Raw genomic sequence first — 18,891 nt, forward strand, 5'->3', positions numbered from 1 at the left:
ATGATCACCAATACAATCAAGTTGGTTGAAAACGATATGTGCCAGGCATGCTGCGTTTTCTGGAACAAAGAAATTGAATAAGGCATAGACTGTACCCTCAAGAAGTAAAACAGCTAGATACTAATAATACAATAATTCTATAGCACTACGCAAATTAATTATATGTATCTATTGAACTTCATAACCAAGGTGGATAGAACTATAATCACCCCAAGGATTCATTCACCCAATGAAGTTTTGTTGAGCAATCACTATCTGCCAGTTGCTCCTAAGTGGTAAGTGATATAGAAGTGGTCCTCTGTGGGGCTCACAATTTACTAGAGAATGGAAACAGACAATTACAAAAAGAGTATAGTAAGTGCTGTGAGAAGAGTCATACAAGATCCCGTGAGTTAGTAGTGGCTCCTTTTGGTTGGTGGAGGGGTGCTTGGGATCTGATCAGGAAGGAGTGGTATAGGGCTGGAAGCTGTGTTTGGATAGCAAGTTATATAAGGATGCAAAAAAAAAAAAATCAGTAGTCTATGGTAAATAATTGCTATGGAAATACTAAGCAGGCAGCTAAGCTAGTCTTGGTGAGTCAGAGGAAGCCTAGAGAAACAGAGATCCAAGCTGAGACCTGAAGACAGAGCAGGAGTTAGCCAGGCATTGAGAAGGCAAGAGGATTCCAGAGGGAACAGCAAAGCTCAAGGAACAAGCACTTGACGAGTTGGGAAGACCAATGTATTCAGCATGGCTTAGGGGCTTAGGGTGCAAGGTAGAGGTGGGGAAAAGTGAAGCTGGAGAGGGAGGCTTGGGCCAGCTCTTGCTAGGCCTTGTCAGACATACTAAAGGTGTAGAGTTTATCCAGAGGAATAGTGAAGAACTTTAAGCCTAAGAACAAGGAGAGATTTGTGCCTTAGATCACTTTGGTTTCAGTGTGGAGACTGGTTTGGAAAGGTAGAGAGATCCAAGGCTTTTGCAGTGATCCAAGGGAAGAGAATGGAAACAAGAATTAAGGTAGTGGCTGATGGAAAGAAGAGAAATAGTTTTATGGGGTACTTAGAGGGTAGAGTTAATGTCTGGGGAATAGTTTTGCTGTGTGGGGGAGGGAGAGAGACAAGGCAAGATTTTGTACCATTTCTGACTTGGAACCAGAGTAGGTGATGGTGCTATTTCCTGAGACAGGGTTTATTCGAGTGGAGCTTGGAGGAAGGGGGCGGGGGGGAGTCATGGCTGCAGACAGATTTGGGCAGCATCAACACACTGGGAGGAGAGTAAAGTAGATAACCCACAGAAAGTTCAGCATGAGAAAAGAAGAGGGCCAAGGAAGAAAGTGGAGAACATACATAAAAGGGTGGGCAGGGGAAGAGAAGCCAGCAGACAGGATGAAACCTGGAAAGTGTGGTGCAATGAAAGCCCAGGTAAGAAAGAAGGAAGGGTGAAGTGTGGGATGTTCCTAAGAAATGCTGACACCAAGAATGAAGAGTGGCTACTGGATTTGGCAACAAGAAGCCTTGGTGATATTGGTGGGAGTAGTTCTGTTGGACAGGTGAGATCAGAAGCCCCAGGATGTAAGGCAATGGAGGAATAATTTGGAGGAAGAAAATGGAGGCAGTGGAGGAACAGATATAGTCTTAAATAAATTTGGCTGTATTTGCAAGGAAAGAAAAATGGAAGAGGCAGATTATATAGAATTGAGAAACTTTTTTTTTTTTTTTTTTATAATACTTTGTGTTAACATGTTGTTGGGAAGAAGGATCAAGTGAGGAGGAAAAGTTGGAAATGTGGGAAAGTGGGAATTAGGATGGAACAAGCCCTGGAGAGCAGGTGATGCACTGAGAGTCCCAGTGCAGGGAGTACCCTCCCTCAGGAGCTGAGTGGCTTCTGTCTTAATAGAAGGAAACAGCACTGACATTCAGCTGGTCTGCACTGGTACAGCTCAACCAGTTGTTAAAACACTTTTGTACCAGTTAGTAAGTAGTATAAGAATAACTGCAGTAAGCAATAAACATAATAAAACAAATTCTGATATGAACTCATCAACTCAAGCTAATTAAGAGATTGCAACAGCCATGGGTAAAGGGTTTTCCCCTGCACCTGAAATGCTCTGTAGCATTATTTGCTGGTGTGGCAGCATCACTGCAGGCTGAGAGTTGCTTTGCACATTTATGAAGCACTCTTTAAAATTGCCTGTTTAAATTATCTTTGAATTATGGAGTTGCTACTGCTTCTAAATAGTTTAGCTTCATTTTGATTTTATTGCTAGTATATTGTCATTCTTGTGCCAGTAAGTTGCAGTGTTTTAATATTTAAAAATTCAAGAATTTTTAATAAAATACTGATGCCAAACTTGCATAACGAGACAACAAAGTTTGGATGTTTCTTAATATGTCTTTTGAAATCTCAAAGTGAGACTCTCTTGATTGCTGATGGGAACAAAGAAGAAATATTAACGAGATGCATCCTGGAATGTCTTCCATTACTGTGTAAAAATCAGAATATTCATGTAGAAATTCTTTCTAACTTTTTATTTTGAAAATTGTCTAACACACAGAAAAACTGAGGAAAAAGGATGATAAACACCCGAACACTCAATACAAGGACTCAACAAATCTTAATATTTTGCTGTATCTGCTTTAGTAGTCTCTGTTGTCTATCCATCTGTGTACATACCTTTCTTTTCCTGAACTATTTGAAAACAAGTTACAGACACCATGACCATTCATCCCTAAATCTTCAGTATATATCTTGCATCACTTAGATGAAATTATCATCCCTAATGAGTTAATAATTCTTAATATCATCTAACATTAATCTATATTCAAACTTTCCCAATTTAAATCTTTTATAGCGTTAATTAAAAAACCCCCAAGATCCAGTCAAGTTCCATATGTTGCTTTGTTGTTGTTGTTGTTGTTGTTGTTGTTGTTATGTCCTCCTCTCTCTTTTTTTCTTTTTAATCCAGAACAATCAGTATTTTTTCTTCATAGAATTGACTTTTTGAAGACATTAGGCTAGTTGTTTTGTTTTGTTTTGTTTTAAAGTAGGCTCCACATCCAATGTGGGGCTTGAGCTCACAACCCCGAGATCAAGAGTCAGATGCTCCACCAAGTAGCCACCCAGGCACCCTAAGGCCAGTTGTTTTATAGAATGTCCAATGTTATGGATTCTGTTATTATTTCTGTCTGGGCATTTAACTTGTTCCCCAATCCCTCTGTATTTTTTCTTTTCAATTAAAAACTTAGATTCTGATTACCCAATTTGGGGACTAATTCTTTAAAAGTGCTTAACATTGCCTCACATCAGAAGGGATGAGATCATCCCACAACTAATGATGCTTAGTGTGATCACTTGGTTAAGGTGGACATTGTCAGATTTGTCCTGTAAAGTTTCCCCCTTTGCAATTAACAAGTCATCTGCAAGGTTCTTTGACACCATGACTATTCTAAAACACTCACCTAATAATTGGCATCTATAGTGATCCTTCCCTGAGTGAATTTATTTCATCAGTGGTTACAAAGCAGTGCATTTCTAATTCTCCCCTTCCTACATTTATAAGGGAGTAGTTATCTAGAGAGGAGCTTTCCTTCATCAAATAGGACTCTAGAGTTCCTTCTAAAAAGGCAGGGTAAATGCTTTATTATCTCTCATTAATTACCAATTTTCAGAGTAAGGTGGTGGCATATTAATCTACACAGGTGGAAAATCAGTCTTTTTCTTTAACTGTGAGATCAGGGTTTTTATCCATTTAGTATTTTACAACCAATTACAGTCATTCTTTTTGTGCTCAAACTGTACTAAAATATGTCCAGTGGGCATCCTTTAAAACTTGACTCCTGTGTCCTTTTGAGGTGCCCCCAAAGTTGTCTGTGAGCACTTTTCTTGCTTTTGGCACAAGATGTCCCAGGCCCAATCTTACTTTCCCAAGCTCTGGACATGGAATCAGCCATTTCTCCAAGGATCACTGGTTCTTTTAATGAGGAATGATTTTTAGAAAGCACTGTTTAGGAGCTGGGAGAGTTCATTGCTTCAGAAATATCACTGCTTTCAGACATTTAAGGCAGTGTTTAGAAAAATCATGAATTTATATTGATATTTTCAATTCAAATTTTATATTATAGTTTTCTCCTTTCTTTGATTTTATACTTTACATTTTTTATCAGGGTAATTGAAAATCTTGTAGGTTTCTTTTCTTTTCTTTTTCTTTTTAGTAGCCTCCATGCCCAACATGGAGTTTGAATTCATGACCCTGAGATTAAGAGTCTGTGCTCTATCAACTGAGCCAGCCAGGTGCCCCCAAGGTAATTGAAAATCTTGGCTCTTAATAACCTGGACATATTTACCTATTTGCTTTATCTTAAGATATACATAAAATAGCTTCAGAACTGCAACAATCATAGTACTACTAACAATAAAATCGCTAAATGAAATTTAATATTTATTTGCTGTTTTTTTACTCCTTAGAGTATTTACTGTAAAGAATGTACAGAGTACTGCATTCAGAAGTCACCTGAGATAATTATTTTCTCTAATGGCTACCTTAAAATTTGCTAAATAAATAGGTTTATTTCCTTTAGTTTTCAGTTTTAGACTTTTATTTTTTCTTTCAAAATTAATTTCATTTTTATTATGTAAAATGCTTAAAGTGTTTAAAAGTAAAAACACAATTAAAAACAGATGTAGTCAGACAAGTATATTTATCCTATCCTCTCTTTCATTTCTTCCTTCCCCCTCTAAGTAACCATTTTTATTGGTTTCTGTTTTATTTCACAATTTCTTTTTACAAAAATAAACACATATGTATAAGATTCTTATTTAGTCTCCCTTCTTATACAAAGAGTAGCATTATATAGACATCTTTGCACTTTGCTTTTGTTATTTAACTATATATCCTGATGGTTGATCCATATTAGTATGTATAGGTTATTTTCATTCTTTATGTACAGCTGCATAGCATTGTTGTCTGGATGTACCATGGTTTATTCAGTTTCCTACAGATGGACATTGTGTTGTTTCTAGTGTTTTGCTATGACAAACAATGCCAAAATGAATACTCTCATCCATGTTCACATTTGTAGAAATATGTATTGTAAGTAGATTACTAGAAATGGGATTTCTGAGTCTAAGGGTAATTATAGATGTAATTTTGTTAGATGGTGCTAAATTTTATTCCACAAGGATTCTAGTAAACATTTTCCCTCCCATCAGCAATGTTATAGTGGGCCTGTTTCTCCACAGTCATTAATAGGTTGTTTTGAAAAACTTTGGCACTTTTGTCACTCAGATCAATGGGAAATTGTATCTTGGTGTAGTTTTATTTATTTATTTTTTATTATGAATCCAATTGAGCATCTTTTCATATGTATTAAGGCCATATGCCTTTCCTTTTTCTTTTTTTAATATTTACTTTGAGAGAGAGAGAGACAGAGAGAGAAAATCCCAAGCAGGCTCCACACTCAGCATAGAACCCAATGCGAGGCTCAATCTCATTGAGCCACTCAGGCTCCCCTGCTTTTCCTTTCCTATGAACTCTCCACTGATGTCTTTTGCTCAGTTTTCTTGTTTTGGTATGTGTGTTTGTGTTCTGTATTTTTAAGAACTGTAGCAGGGAGATAAGCTATAAATTACTTGTGATATGTTATACATCTTTATAATTTATCCTTCAATTTTGTTTATTATTTTGCAAAAACACATGTATTTTTAATTTTATATAGTCAGATTTGTTAATATTTTCTTTTATTCTGTATTTTGAATCATACTTAGAAAGGCCTTCCCAACCCACAGGTTATAAAGGAATTAATCAATGTATTCTTTCAGCACTTGTATGGTGTCATTATTTATATTTAAATTTCTGATCTATTGGGGTTTATTTTAGTATGTGAAATCAAGTATGGCTCTAATTTTATCTTTTCCCAGAGGCTATTTAGTTGTTCAATACTATTAATTAAAAAGCCTATCTTTCCCCCAGGCATTTGAGATGCCACTTTATTGCACACTACATTTTTATATTTACTTGATCCTATTTCTTAACACAGTATTCTTCCCCAGTAATCTCTTTCTCTATTCACTTGCTAATACCATACTGCTTTAATTATGGAGGATTCATGTTACTTAAATATCTAATCAGATTGCCCTGCCCTCAAATGTTCTTCCTTTTCAGACATTCTTGGTTGTTAACTTTTCTATATGAGCTTTAAAATAAGACTAAATAACTCCAGAAGAAAACAATGGGAATATATGAAATTTATCAATTAACTTGGGCAAATCGATATATTTATGATGTTGAGTCTTTGTATTCCAAGGGAAGATCTTTTGATATTGTGCAGGAAGTAGTACCAAACATGACAAATAATTTGTGTTTTTAAATGAAAGGCAATTTGGGTATCTAAAAAGAATAGTGGGGTGGGGCGCCTGGGTGGCTCAGTTGGTTGAGTGTCTGATTCTTGATTTTGGGCTCAGGTCATGATCCCAGAGTCATGGGATCAAGCCCCATATCAGGTTCTGCGCTGAGTGTGGAGTCTGTTTAAGATTCTCTCTCTCTCCCCTTCTGCCTCTCTTCCCTGCTTGTGTACCTGTGTTCTCTCTTTGAAAGAAATAAAGAAGGAAAGAAAGAAAGAAAGAAAGAGAAAGAAAAGAAGGAAAAAGAAAGAGAGAGAAAGAAAAGAAAGAAAAAAAGAAAAGACAGAAAGTAGTTGGTATAGCTAATGATGTAAAAGTTGGGTACAGAGTGTACTCAAAAGCTGTTTGATAAAAAGTAAAAATGCTAAACAATGTTAACAGAAGCTACCACTACCTTGCTCACCCGGTGAACCCAGCCAGTCCTCTCAATTTGGACTTGCCTTCATTGTCAACCTGGCTTGGCTGAGTTTCAGGGCTTCCCCAGTGGTCCAAATTTGGAACCAGAATTGAATATCCCAAGGCCCAAGGAAGGGTTATTCACCAGCCACCTCACTCCGCCAGGGAGAGAAGGAGCAGGGGTCCTGTTCACAGAGCCCAGGGTCACTCTCCAGAAGCCCTCTGGGATAAACCTCCCTGCCTTTCCCCTTCTGCTAACCCTTGAAACCAAGCAGGCAGCCTTAAAATATTTCAGGTTTTGGCTCCTTTTGCAGAGGGCTGAGGTTTGGCCTGTCACCTTGCTAAACCACAGGTCTCTCTTGTTTATCAGCTGGGTAAGCTTGTATGGGGTTAGAAGATCACACCCATTCCTAACACAGGTCCTTTCGACTGCACAGCCTGATCTCCCTTAGTCCAAACTACTCAGCAAAGGGCATGGTGGGCACTCTCCAGAGGAGGCCAGACCGAATTGTCAGGAGAGACTGGACTGAAAATTCCGCCATATAAGAGGGAGCAGTGCCCATGATGAACCTGAATCCAGAACTGTGGATCTGGGAGACTGGAGTAAGGAGGGGGAAAATGGGTCCCAGGGTTTAGGAGGAGGCTCATGGTCAAAATGTGATAGGGTTCAGCCTTCAGCACTTGGGGATCTCGAGGGAAAATCTGACCTGGGGTGGAAACTTTATTTATTTATTTATTTATTTTGCATATTTAGGCCCTATCAGGCTAGACTGGGTTTCTCATCTGTGAGTACAGGTGACTGGGCTTCAGCTCAGGGGAGTTGTCTTCTACTTTTTGTCCTCGAGTCTCATTACAGGAGTAGAAACTGAGGGGTGCAGGGCCAGTAGCTGAATAGGATTTGGAAATGCAGGACTCAGAGCTGAGTGTTGATTATACCATACCAAAGCTTGTTTTTAAAAAATATATGAATATATGAACATGCATGTACTCTTCTTTTAGTAATTATATTGAATCCTCAAGAACCCACTTCCTAGTCAGGAGTTATAACCCCAGCCAGTGCCCAGGAAGTCCTGAGTGCCCCTTCTCCATCATAATCATCTTTTCTCCCCTCACCCCCATCCCAACTAAGCATGGTTCCCTCTTCTGTGGTAACAGTTTCTTTGCTTTGCTGTATGCTTTTCCATTGTGTTTGCACTCTCTGTGAAGTAAGGAATAGCTTCCCAATTCTGATTTTTCCTTCCTGCCCACAGGAGATTTCCCCCTCAGAGCTGAGAATCTCACTGGGCACTTCAAGTTCTGGGTTGTGGTGGGCTCTGGTGACCACAGGAGTGTTTGGAGCTGCTTCCCTCTGGCTGTGGTGGGTAAACTCCCCTTCTATCCTCTCTCATCAGCTGGCAAAAACAATCCATGAATAATGTGCAGAACATCATCTTCATGAAATGGTGGTGGCGAGGGCTGTTAGGAAGTTGGGAGAAGAATTCTACCCAAGTGAATGAATTTAGAGGCAGTTTGTCATATTAATCCCATGAAAGGAGCCATGAGGGAGACTAGAGTATGCCAACCTGCTCAGGTCAAAGGGTTCGTAACTCCTCTTACCTCTCTCTTCATTAAGGCAGCCTCAGTGACCTTGCTTGGCCTGAATGCTGGTGCCCCACTCCCCAAGAACACATCCTCCCATGCAATTTTACCTTCCTGGTGCAGGTATATGGTAGTTTGGACTGGACTGGGAGTCAGAGTTACAATTATTTACTTATAAGAATGTTACTGACGTCTCAGTCACACATTAAGCTCCCTTAATTGTCTTTTTCATACACACTAATGTTTCTCAGGGATTTAATAATTGCCTGATGTTTTCATTTTCTTACTTTTCATGATCTTTTAATTTTATAAATGTGAATCCTTCTCAGTCCCTTCAAATTCATTATGGTTGTTGTCTAGGTCATTTTGTTGGTGAAGGCTCCCTTCTGCCTTCCCAGCACCTAGGACACCCTAGCCCTTCTAGACCTCTCCCAGCTGTCCCGTAGACTCTTCTTCCTCCTGACTTTTCTTGGTGACTCCCTTTTCCCTCTTGTGGGTTGATGCTCTGGTTTCCAAGATTCCACATCTTTTTTGGTATACACACTCCTTTTCCTGGAGTACATCCCTATACTTCCCAAAAAAGGTTCACAGGAAGAAAATCTTAGTTTCCTTAATGTCTTATTTTCCTTCTATTTTATGGGAGTGGGTTTGGGAGTCATGGTCATCCCCAGCAGGGACATCTAGGGTCACAGGAAGATCCCCATCAAGGTGCACAGATGGCCCTTCTCCTGATGAGGAATCTGAATCATCCCTATCCCGATTACCCAAGCAGGCAGCACAATAATACCAGGGCCTGAGGTCTTCTCTGACTCTTAGGTCCCTTATAAGTCCCTGTTTGGGGAGATTAAGCTGAAGGACTAGGTGACCTTGTACAAGCATCATTAGGCTCTGGGTCTTAGTTTCCTTCCCTGGGCAATGTACTGATTGGAAGGCCTTCCTCACATAGCTGAGGATCAGATGTGGGGGAAAATGCTTTGATAATAATAAAATAAAATTTAAAAAGGGGCATCTGGCTGGCTCAGTCACTAGAGCATGTAACTCTTGTTCTTGTGGTTGTAAGTTTGAGCCCTGTGTTGGGTGTAGAGATTACTTAAAAAAAAAAAACAAACATATTTTAAAAAACAAAAAGCAAATGACAGCCTGCATTTATGTTCCTTCCTGAACTTTCACGGAGGAAGAAAGAGAGGAGAGGCAGAGCAAATGGGAATCACAGCCAGGAGAACAGAAGGATGGGGGAAAAGCATAAGAGGTCGGAAGGGGAAATGAGGAGGAAGGATAGTTTGATGGGGGAAGAGCCTCCAGAATGAGTCACAGTAAGTGTGATAGAGGGGTGGAACCTGGGAATATCTCTGGAAACCCACATTTGGCTGCTTTTACAGTTCTCACTTCTCTATCTACCAGGAGATCCATACCAACTTGGTTAGAAACCTACAAAAATGGAACTGAGCTCCTGATTTTTAGACTGGCACCATCACCATCCCCAAGCTCTTTCTTTACTTCTTTGCTATCTCCTCACCCCCCATCCCCAACTCTTTCCCTGGTGCTCTTCTTCCCATCATGTTATTCTTCCCATCATACTCTTCAAGGTAGCCACTTTTGGGACTCCTGTCATGACCAACAAAGCCTTGAGTGACCATAGCACTCATTTCCTTGTCATTCTGTAGTCTGGAGCTTCCTCCTGTCCCCCAACTCCCTCTCTTGTTCTGCACTCTCCACACACCCTTTCAGCGCCAGAACTTGCCTGATGGGAACCTGCAGGACAGCCTGCAGGACAACCAAATAGCCCCAGTGCCCCAACTAACTCCCTGTACTCACTCACCTCCCTCTGCACTTACTCACCTTCCCCCGACCATGCTCTTCCTGCATTCTAAGCTATAATCCGTTCTAGGTGTTATCAGTTCCCAAGCAGTGTTTGATCAAGCAGAGTGGCAGGATATGGGTGCTGAATTCAAGGCATGGGAGGTAGGATCCCCTGCTGGGGGTTCTCTGGTTTTTAAGATTAGGAGAGTTCCAGTTTTATTTTTTATTTTAGAGAGACAGAGAGAGAGAGCGAGCAAGCACACACTCGCATGAATGGGGAGAGGGGCAAAGGGAGAGAGAGAGAGAGAGAGAGAGAGAGAGAGAGAGAGAGAGAAAGAGAGAGAGAGAGAGAGAGAGAGAGAGAGAGAGAATCTTAAGCAGGCTTGAAAGCCTGATGCAGGGCTCTATACCAAGACCCTGGGATCATGACCTGGGCTGAAATAAAGAGTTGTCCCCTCAAATGACTGAGCAACCCAGGTGCCCCTGGAGAGATCCAGTTTTAAAGGAGAGGTACTGGATAAGAACCTAGGTGACCAGTTTCAGTTCAAACACCATCCTCTCTGGGACCAGTTAATTGACAAACTGGACTTGTTAGGGGATGGAAAAACATCTAACTTGACTTTTTCATTATATAATTCTCTCCAAAGGCATCCTTTGCCCTAGGCTTTTCTGAGCACTACATGGTCTGGTACTGTCTTGCCTGTTGTTAATCTGGGGAAGCTGAAAATCTTCTTGAATTTGGCAGGTTTTTTTTTTTTAAGTTTATTTATTTTGAGAGAGAGAGAGAGGAGAGAGGGAGGGACAGAGAGAGAAGGAGAGAGAGAGGGAGACTCCTAAGCAAGCACTGCACTGTCAGCACAGAGCCCAATGCAGGACTTGGACTCACAAACCACGAAATCATGACCCAAGCCAAAACCAAGAGTTGGCTTCTTAACCAACTGAGCCACCTAGGCAACCTGAATTTGGTGGGTCTTGATGGTTTACCTGGTGGTGTTATCCAATCCCTTATCCCCAAGGGATCTGAGGCCCTGGTAATCATATTTTTCTCAGCTGGGGTTGCTGCACATATGCTTTCATAGTCATAATTGGGCATGGAGTACCAGGAGACACCCACATGGATCATCTGAGTTCTACACAGACTCCTACCTGCCTTCATAATGGAGGCCCACTTCCTCTTCCTGTTAGAGTTACTCCTACCAGTACTGAATCTCCTTTTTTCTTCTATTGGTGTTTGGATCCAAGGAGACCAGAGTGTCTAGATAGCAGCCACAGTTTTAGGTCAGTATGACCCTTACTGTATCACTTGGCAAGAGGGTTCCATGACTTCTAATCCAGCATAGCCAGGACTAAAAGAAGCAAGAAGCACAAATTCCCCCAATGGGTTATTGGCTGTAATAGAAAATGAGCCCACTCCTCCCATCCCTTCATTCTTGGACCAATGTCCTGTGTACTGTTCTCACTGGGGACATAACACCAGATTCTCTGATTCAATAAATACACTACATTATGAACATTGACACCTTATCTTGAAAAGTATTACTTCTGAGCTGATGCTTCAGCAGCACTATCAGCAGATTATCCCAGTGCTCTGCCAGCAGCTTCAGATTGGTGCAATGTGTGATATTGTCAGTGGATACCACGGTCATCACCCCACTTTTCACTTCTTATTTGTTGTGAAGTGGGTCTCCTGGACAGAGCCATGTTGTATGGGCCAGACACTCTGTAATTCCCTTGATGGTGGTATTTGGCCAAGGTTCTAAGAACAGAAAATGCAAATTCTTACCCAGAATCAGTGTCTATTTGTAAGAAATGAACGACTGGCTCTTGAAAGTGGAGGAAATCCAATGTAGTCAACTTGCCATCAAGTAGCTGGTTGGTATTTTTGAAGAATATTGCCATATTGTAGGCTGAGCATTAGTCTCCAGTGCTGGCAGGTAGGCCATTAAAGAGGCACAACTGAAAATGGAGTTAAGAAAACAATTCAATTCATAAAAGCATCAAATACTTAGGAATAAATTTAAGTAAATAAGCGCAAGGCTTGTCTGCTGAAAACTGAAACATTGCTGGGAGAAATGAGTGGTCTAAATACATGGAGAGACATTTAATGTTCTTGACTGGAAGACTCAGTATTGTCGAAATGACAATTCTCTCTAAATTGAATAAAATCCCTATCAAAATCCCAGCAACTGTTTTTTATAAAAATTGACTCACAGATGCTAAAATTTGTACAGGAATACAAATGATTTAGCATAACAAAACAATTTTGAAAAAGGAGAATGAAGTAGGAGGACTCATACCACCCAGGTTCAAAATTTACTATTGTGATCTTATGATTCATATATCTCATATATATTTGGTCTTTCTCCATGGTTCCTGGTTCCACGAAGCCCCCCAAACCCTTGGAATTTCCTAAGTGTTAAGAATGATAAAAGTGTCTTTTGTTATGTGAATGACATGACTTTTGGAAAGCACCTAAGGAAGGGGGCTATTTGCCAATAGAGCCAAGCAAGTGATTAGAAGATTGGAACTTTTAGTTCAACCCCTGACCTCCAGGGAGGGAAAACGGGCTAGAGATTGAATCCATTTGGCAATGGCCAATAATGTAATCAATCACACCTATGTAATAAAGCCTCCATAAAAACCCAAAAGGACATGTTTGGAGAGGTTTGAGTTGGTAAACATAGGGAAGTATTAAGAGAGTGGCACATGTAGAGAGGGCTTGGAAACTCTGTGCCCTTTCCTGTGCATCTCTTCCATCTGGCTATTCCTAAGGTATATCCTTTTATAAGAAACTAGTAATCTAAAATGTATTTTTTTAATGTTTATTTATTTTTGAGAAAGAGAGACAGAATGCAGGCAGGGGAGAGGTAGAGAGAGAGGGAGACACAGAATCCGAAGCAGGTTCCAGGCTCTGAGCTGTCAGCACAGAGCCCTACGCAGGGCTTGAACTCACAGACTGGGAGATCAAGACCTGAGCTGAAGTTGGATGCTTAATCGACTGAGCCACCCAGGTGCCCCGAAACTAGTAATCTAGTAAACAAATTGTTTCTCTGAGTTCTGTGAGCTTCTGTATGCAAATTAATTGAACCAGAGGAGTGAGTCCTTGGAACCTCTGATTTATAGCCAGTTGGTCAGAAGCACAGGTAACAACCTGGGCTTTCAACTGGCATTTGAATTAGTGGGTTGGAGGGGGGCAGTCTTGTAGGACAGAATCTTTAACCCGTGGAATCTGATGCTAACTCTGGATAGATAGTCAGAATTGAGTCACATTGAAGGACACCTAGCTAGTGTCTGAAGCATTGTTTGTTGTCTGTATGGGGACCCCCACAATTGGAAATTGGTAGCAGAATTCTATTAACTATACAGCCGTAGTAATCAAGATAGTGTTATATTGGCACAAAGACACGCATATAAAGCAATGGAACAGAGTTGAGGATCTAGAAATGCATTCTCATATTAATGGTTAGTTCGTTTTCAAGGTGTTGAAGGAGAGTAAGTCTCGTCAACAAATAGTGCTTGGACATTTCGATATCTGCATGCATTGTATAAATTTTGACCCTTACCACACATCAAACACAAAAATTAACTCGAAATGGATCATAGACCTAAATGTAAGGTCCAAATGTAAGGAAAATAAAAAAACAAGCCACTAACTGGAATAAATTATTTACAGGCCATACATCTGGTAAGGAACTAGTATCCAGAATATATAAAGAACTATTAGTCAATAATAATATAAATAAGCTGATTAAAAATTGAACACCCAAAGAATACAAAAACACTAATTCAAAGGAATACATGCATCCCTATGCATAAACATTATACAGCAGTGTTATTTACAATAGCCAAGATACAGAGGCAGCCCAAAGGTCCATCCATTGATGAATGGGTAATGAAGATGTGAGATACACATACATATTAGTGGATATATATATGTATATATAATGGGATATTATTAAGTCATGAAAAAGAATGAAATCTTGGCATTTGTAACAATATGGATGGAGCCAGAAAATATGCTAACTGAAATAAGTCAGTCAGAGAAAGAGAGATAGCATATGATTTCACTCATAGGTGAAATTTAAGAACAAAAAAAATGAGCATAGGAGGAAAAAACAGAGACAAGTCAATAAACAGACTCTTAATTATAGAGAACAAGCCGATATTTACCAGAGGAGAGGATAGGTGATAGATTAAGAAGTGCACTTGTGATGAGCACCAGGTGATGTATGTAAGCGTTGAATCACTATATTGTACACTGAAACTAATATTACACTGTATGTTAACCAACTGGAATTAAAATAAAAAATGGACAAAAGATTTGAATCACCATTTTACCAAAGAAGATATATGAATGCCTATTATGCTTATGAAAAGATTAGTATTTCAACAATTTAGTCATCAGGTGGAAAACTATAACCAAATGAGATTCCACACTGAGATACAATTATAGCATGGCTATTATAAGAAAAAACATTGTATAAAGAGAAGAGCATTGTCAAGGAGAAACTAGAACCCTCATACATCGCTAGTGGGGAAGTAAATTAGTAGAGTCACTTTGGAAGACAATTTGACACTCTCTTAAAAATCATTAAACATAAATTTAAAATAGAGTTTAGCCATCCCACTCCTGTGAATCTACCCAAGATGAAGAAAAACACAAGTTCACACAAAGACATATAAATGACTGTTCATGGCTTCAATATTTATAATAGCCTCCAAACTGGAAAGAACATAAATGTCTACCAACTGATGGTGGGAAAAACAAACTTTGGTAATCTATACTATGCAGTACTTACTATTCAGCAATTACAAGGAACAAACAACTGATACATGCTATCACATGGATGAACACCAAAGGCATTATGCTAAGTTAATGTAATCAGACACAAAAGATTGTGTAATGTACAATTTCATTTATATGATACACCTAGGGGTGCCTGGGTGGCTCAGTCGGTTGGGCGTCCGACTTCGGCTCAGGTCGTGATCTCGCGGTCTGTGAGTTTGAGCCCTGTGTTGGTCTCTGTGCTGATGGATCAGGGCCTGGAGCCTGTTCAGATTCTGTGTCTCCCTCTCTCTCTGACCCTCCCCTGTTCGTGCTCTGTCTCTCTCTGTCTCAAAAATAAATAAACATTAAAAAAAAATTTTATATGATACATCTAAAAAGGGCTAAAAATAACTGATCAGTGGATGGCTAGAACTAGGGCTGGGAGTGGAGATTAGAACAAGGAAAATTTTGGAATAATGGAAATGTCCTAAAACTTAATTCTGGTGATAGTTGCACAACTCCATAATCTTACTAAAATCATTGAACTATTGAATTGTATATGTAATAAAGTGGGTGAGGAATGGTGAAGGTAAAGATTTAGGTTGTCAAAATGTTCCTTCTGAGAAAGCAGTTGCATTACCACCATTCTCTTATGCTTCCTATCATTAAAAACAGTAGGTTTTTTGAGGGTGGTGGTGGTGGTTAAAGTAATTCTGGGCACAGAAATGAGTAGATAGAATCCTTGAGGATATATAATTTCCTCAGAGTACTAATGGTACTTCACAACCTCCTTTGTCTCCAACAGGAGTCCTCCTGCTCCCTGCTGCATTTTCCAGGATCCTATAACTAGTTTGACATGGGACTTTTCAAGACTATGTCCAATTTTTCAGATCCTGTCTTCTCTATTTAGAAGGGGATGGGCAGCATACTACAGACCTAATTCATTCTTGGTCATCAGATAGGGGATTTAGAGATTGTACACCCTTATACTTGTCAAGAACATTGAGATGACTCAGTCTGAGTCCTTCACTTTTTGGAGGTGTGAACTAGGGTCTGAAACTGATGACTGCTTTAACCAAAGCCTGGTAGAGAATTAGAGGCAGTGTTAGAACCCAGAACTCCTGAATATGAGGCCAGGGTACTGTGTGCTGCAGAGCACTTGAGTTTGTAGCAGCCAATAGAGAAATGAGGCTCAGAGTCTTTGCCACAATGAGCAAGTGATTCTGAGGCTGATGGTTCTGGTGAAATTTGTAGACCTTCAGGATCCAGAGCCCAGCTCCATTACTGCATTACCGGGGAATGAGAATGAAGGTGGGGTAGGAGTGTGGTTAAGAGGATGTGTGTGTGTGTGTGTGTGTGTGTGTGTGTGTGTGTGTGTTTGTGTGTAATCACAAGATCTAGCCCTGCTTTGTGGTAGTAAGATCCATCCACTCTCATCTGTTCAAACTTTGCAGATGCAGGGTCTCAATAGAGATGAGGAAACTGAGGATAGGAAGGTTTAGGTATTCAGTGGGGTCATGGAGCTAGTACTTGGTTGTATTTGCAAAGGCAAGTACTAGGTCTCACTGTGTTTTGTATGACACCTCCTCTTTTTTTTTCTTGAAAGGGTTTGATCTCTTGTTCTTTTCTCTTTTAATATTATGAAATATAAAATATATGCAGAAAAGTACTGAAACCACATGTAGAGTTAACTAGTGATTATGATCATGTAAGCAACATGCAGGCCAAGAAGCAGATGGGGTCAGAACCCCACAACTGTGCACCTCTCACATTATTATACCCTTTCTCAGCGCCCCTAGTAATTACTCATCTGACTTGTGATAATAATCTCTTCCTCATCTGTGTTTGCAACTGCTGTGATAAAAGGATTGCTTCTCAATTCTGGTCTCATCTTCCCTCTTGAGGCCATGTTTCTGAGACCCTCTCTGCCAGTGCAGGCCACAGACCTTGGTGGCTTCTGGTCCCTGTGGGAATTCTTGGAGCTGATTCTGTCTGGCTGTACCAATGAGCTCTTCTTGTTTGCTCACACATTTGCTCTATGAACATTCATGCACACTTGTGTGTGTGTGTGTGTGTGTGTGTGTAAATTTAAGATTACATTTCTCTGGGATAAATGTCTAAATAGTGAATTGCATGTTAATTAAACAAACAAAAAAGACTGCCATACTTGTTTTCCAAAGTAGCTATACTATTTTACATTCCCACCAGCAATGATTGAATTCAGTTTCTCTGCATCCTCACCAGCATTTGGTATTAATCACTATTCCTTATTTTATCCATTCTGATTTTGGTTTTAATATGCATTTTCCTAGCGGCCAAAGCTGTTAATCATCCTTTCATGTCTTTATTTGCCATCTGCATGTTCTCTTTAAGGAAATGTCTGTTCATGTCTTTTGTTCATCTTCCTATTGTATTGGTTGTTTTTTTAACTGTTGAATTTTTAGATTTTTAAAAAATGTATTCAAGATATAAGTCCTTGGTTGGACATGTGGTTTGCAGTGGTAAACTTCTGAGGTCATGCATATGGGATTTTCTTCCTCTTTTTCAGGGGCAGATTCTGGAGTCAAGGCTAGCTGTGGCTGGGAAAGCTGAGTCTTGGCAGTCGCAGGGTGCCCAGGCTCAGGGGACCTATTCCCCCCTTTCTCGCACCTCCTCCCCAGCCCAAAGGGTGCAGGGGAAAGTTAGTGCCATTTCTATCCCTATTTCTGAAAACAAGATGCAGAATATAATGTCCTGGACTGGGGTCTCTGACTCTTGGGGGTCTTGGGAGATGGCCTCCATCACAGAGAAGCCTGGATTCTAGTCTAGCTGAGGGGTTCTGTGTTCTGGCCAGCCTCTCCGCCTGCACCTCACTTTCCTTCCCCAGGCACAGGGTGATCAGACAGCCTGCCTGTCATAGCTGAGGAGAGGAAATCTCTTAGGAAAGTATTCTGTAACCAGAGAGCATGCTGTCAATGGTAATGCCTGAGAGGGCAGCTCCTAGGATATCTCCAAACCCTAACTGGAACGCCTGATGCCACCCTCGTTTCACTCCCTGAATTCTCTGAGGGGAAGGATGGTTGAGGGGTTGCAGCCTGAGGGGCAGGAGGAGGGGGAGAAGCTGGCAGAGTTGGAAGAAATAAGAGAGATGAACAGGGCGGGAAGGAGCGGTGACTTGCAAGCGCTGGGCCAAGACCCCCTTGCGGAGCCCACACATGGTGGGTCTCATCCCAGCGCCCTGGGTCCCGCCGCTGCGTTGTATGAAACAGGATAAAAACGTACCCCACACAGCTGGTTCCCAGCCTGGGTGCCCCTAACCCCGCCTCTCTTTGATCCGTTTGTGCTTCGCTGTGCCCCACCCCCATCCCTCATTCTCATCCTACTCGGACTGGGCAGCCAGTTCCTCAGCTCGGTTCTTGGCTTCTAAAGCCACGAGTCACTAAATCACTTGTGGCTTTTTCACAAGGAGGTCTGAGGTTCCCAAGTCACCATTCCTTGGCTCCTGCCTGGAGGGCCTTTCACTGGCAGAATCCACGGCCTCAATAAGCTCCCTAAAGGGCTCTGCTGTCCTGGTGCGACACCGGGAAGGCCTTTTCTGCTCCAGGACAGGCTTTGGGGGACTGGCAGGACGGTCAGCACGCCAGCCCCCCTGCTGAGCTTCACTAGTCTCCAATGTGTCACCTACTGTGGGCACTTCGGCCCCCTTGGAGACGGTTGTCTTGGCGTCCGGTGGTCAGCCTCAGGGAGGGGATAGTCTGCAGGGGCTCAGTTATCCGGAGAGCGGAGGGGACACCAGGCCTGAGGGGCAAGCTGCACAAAAGCCAGGAGGCCCATCGTCCTCCACTAACTCATTTCCTGGCACCGGTTTATTGGCATGCTGACCTCGGTAGGGGCCAGCAGGAGAAAGTGTCTTTTTCTTGGTATACTTCTCTCCAAAAACAGCATCAGCCCTCAGCTTCCTGGGGCTCAAGGGAGGCCTCTCCTTTGGGGAA

This window comes from Acinonyx jubatus, chromosome B2, assembly GCF_027475565.1.
Source record: "Acinonyx jubatus isolate Ajub_Pintada_27869175 chromosome B2, VMU_Ajub_asm_v1.0, whole genome shotgun sequence".
Taxonomy (NCBI): Eukaryota; Metazoa; Chordata; class Mammalia; order Carnivora; family Felidae; genus Acinonyx; species Acinonyx jubatus.